At 38.0% G+C, this 3,578-nt stretch overlaps 1 long non-coding RNA gene across 2 annotated transcripts; it reads left to right on the forward strand.

Annotated features, from left to right (window-relative positions):
* The first annotated feature begins 16 nt into the window (after positions 1–16).
* Positions 17–1,923, forward strand: LOC123176789 (uncharacterized). Of its 2 annotated transcripts, XR_006488655.1 has the most exons (3): positions 17–266; positions 1,108–1,164; positions 1,304–1,923. It is a non-coding gene; the product is annotated as an uncharacterized lncRNA (long non-coding RNA). The 2 variants fall into 2 exon arrangements; XR_006488654.1 differs by having other exon boundaries at positions 17–1,164.
* Positions 1,924–3,578: the final 1,655 nt, after the last annotated feature.

The raw sequence follows: 3,578 nt of genomic DNA on the forward strand, positions 1-3,578 counted from the left end.
CAAGTACTGAAGATGAGATATTAATTTCTTAAAGGTGAATGCTAACATATAGATAATTATTGCTTACATATTGCTATTTGATTTTATCAGGGATTATTGGTTATGAAGCATGCCTTTCGACTATAATAATGTTCAACTCATATACGTTTCCCATTTTAGTTTTTGTTTTTTCTTTCAGAGTATATCTGTCCAGAAGAATGATGCTTACAAATTTAGCTTTTAGTGTTTCTGGAATGCCATTCTATTTCTGTAAGATACAATACCAGGTAACAGGGTGAAATATCATCATCGTGTCAACCAAAATTTGTCCTTTTTTTACTGATTTATCTGCCATGACAAACTGCGCGTACAAATTGTAATCACACAACGATAGGAGATAGTAATGCAGACAAATTTAAGTTGTACTGGAATGATTGCTGTCGTTGTATTTCTGCTATATAATATACTACACTATAGGAAGTTGTTGTAGTAAAGGAAAATAAAGATTCATTTATCAGATTCAATGGTCATGTTTTCGGCAACTTGGAATCAAACAATAAAAAAACAAATATTATACTTTTCACGTGATCGATTCTTTGTGTTAATAGATACAAGAACGATGCTATACACATGGCAATTTCCGAACAATTTTGGGATGATGCAGCACATCAAGCCGTCTGTGCGTACTGCAAACCTGGACAGCACCGTCCAATCCTCCATCATGCAAAGTTCACTTGGCAACTGTCGTCCGCGTAGTAGTTTCGTAGATACAACACTGCATTTTCTTTTTGTGGTTGTACAACCTGCATATTGGCCATGGACTAGCTTGCGACCTGAGGTCTGGCTATGTGCACTAAGTGCTCATGCACATGAGAAGAACACAATTTTAGTTCTAGACATGAATCATTAAATTATGACGTATTAAAAATTTATGTACTGATTTACTATCAGGCAACAGCCAACCATTTAATTATCACACGAACTTATATTCCTCATGTTATGACATAGGCAACTGTCACTCTAGAACATATGATGTGTCATAAAGAAAAATCTATTCTGGTATGATAAGTGGAATACAACACCTCTTAAGCTACAATACCCTAACCATTTCTCTTTTTCCCTTAGCAGTTTGTCCTTAGTTCAGCAAGTTTCTGAGACTGATAATCTCCAAGAGATCTTTCACAGGTCACTCTCTACCCAAGCTTTTGGCCAGTTCCAACAAGTTCAATTAACATTAGCTCACATAACTCTCACACCTAGCTAGCTAGTATATATGGAGCTACTATTGAAATTCTGCAACCTTTTCTGCTGCCAAACATTACAGAGTTCTAATTCAAGGAGAGGTGGCACACCCCATATTTAAGAAGATTTGGAAATCAGCAGTGATTCAGCGATACCAAATTTTACTGTTGGTTTCTGATCCAAGATAGGCTCAGCACAAGAAGTCTGCTTCTCAGGAAATCATTTCACCTCCCCTCCTACCAATGTGTGCTATGTAATGAGCAAATTGAGACCACATTGCACCTCTTTTTGGACTGCTCATTTGCTCTACAATGCTGGCACCTGATCACTCCTAATAAGAAGAGGGACAGATCTGTCATTCAGGAAATCATGCTGGCTTTGAATGAATTACCAAATGGAGTGGCCATGAACATTGTCATTATGAGTTGCTGGCATATTTGGATGCAAGGGAACAACAAGATCTTTAAGCATATTAATCCAATCACCACATAATGGAAGCTGCTACGCAAGAAAGATTTACAGTTGCTACATCATAGAATTAGGCACTAGCTCCTTCAAGTTTTTCAAGACTGCATTGCCACACGTTTGTACTCCGAAAGATCCTTGAGTTAGATGGGCTTGCCATCTCCTTTCTTTTTGATCCCTTTTGTACATACACTTTTAATTGCTTTTAATGAAAATTACAATCGAACAATTGGTATAGAGTCTTTGGCTAAAAAAAACATGCTAGAAGAACTGAGAAGTCGAGAAGACTACATAATGTGGAAAGTGAAGAATCAGACTGGTGAGACCCAAAAACAGATGACGTTTTGTACATGTAGTAGTATGGATAATTATATTTTTCTCCAAAGAAAGTACACACTATTTCTTTCTAGAAAATGGTCATTGTGAAAGCAAATAATGTAACGTGAAAATATAAGCTACCAATGGTACTGCAGAGTGCACGTGTCGAGAAAGTTTTACAGGATATGTATAGTACATAAATAAACTAAATCACTAAAATAAATATGTGAATTATGCATGGCGTTAGAAAATGTACCTATAACTACACTAACACTATGACAACTATTAAATTTATGTTTGCAGAAAAATATATAGCTAAGCAGCATGGTAAAAAGATAGAAAAATAATACAAACATTATTTAAACAACGCGAGTGATCATAAAATATTTAGTATGACATGCATACTTAGGAAGTAAATGATGAAGGGGTAACACATATATTTATATATCAATAAAAACCAGAACATGTCGAAGATTAAACTATGTTTGAAGTAGTCTTACATTTGAAAATGCCATCACATTTGGTTTCAGTTTTTCTTCTGAAAAATCAAATAATATGCTTTCACCATTTAACTTTATGAAATGCTAGCCCGCGTATCGAGCGGGCCACTTTGCTAGTTAATTAAGAAGAAAAGATGGTGAGAGGATAGGTTGGCAGAAAAAGCTGGGCCACGCAGCCCAAACAACATGTGCCTTTTTTTTGTCCAACTTTTGTATTTGCTCTTCCTCCTTTTATCTTTCCCTTTCTTTTCATGGAGACTCAAAAATACTAGAAAATGCATTGTACAACCTTATTCTTTTTTTGAAAGTGTCAAATTAGGCCAAATTCTCCAAAACTACAAATCTAGGTCGTCAAAATATTGTCAAGTCGTTTACTGCATGTCCTATGCAACCCTGCTCAGCTGTGATTTTCACGCGTGGCAACTGGCAAGTTAACCACCCAAATAGTTATTTCTCCTAATGCCGTATACCCTGTTGCTTTCTTCAATTTTGCGGGTGGCCGCTTGGGTTACAGACCTCTCGAAAAAAAAAGTGTCATAAAACAGGACCTCTAGGAGAATTGAAGAAATGTGACGTAAAACTAGTATAACTGCTTGACATTCGCACTCATTCAAAACACACATGCTAGCAAGTAAGAAGACTAATTCTCAAAAGAAAAACCATATTATACATCATTTGTACAATATCTTGGCCAAAATCAAATTTCCCGTTGTCAGAGTAAAAACAAAATCATATATTTTTTACAAACTATGTACATCATATACAAGACTTCGCGGTGTCATATGGCAAGCACTAGGCATGGCATGGAGCGGCCCCTGGGTCTGGGCGACTGACTCTCCCAGATGGCCCACACCACGTCCTCCTTAGCTGGCCGGCCCAACTTTCGAATCGTGACAGACGTGTTGAAGTACTCACGAAAGCTGGTGATGACGCCAGCACGGAGGCACCATGCATGCACCCAATAGTCATGCTCGCCCGCCCAGCCTTCCGCCACCACCCACTGCTCGTCGCCTTCGGCGGCGCCACCAACTTCTCAACCCTTGCTGGCGCGAACCGGAACGCGAACGCCCCCTT

This window comes from Triticum aestivum, unplaced genomic scaffold (genome assembly GCF_018294505.1).
Source record: "Triticum aestivum cultivar Chinese Spring unplaced genomic scaffold, IWGSC CS RefSeq v2.1 scaffold77744, whole genome shotgun sequence".
Classification (NCBI taxonomy): domain Eukaryota; kingdom Viridiplantae; phylum Streptophyta; class Magnoliopsida; order Poales; family Poaceae; genus Triticum; species Triticum aestivum.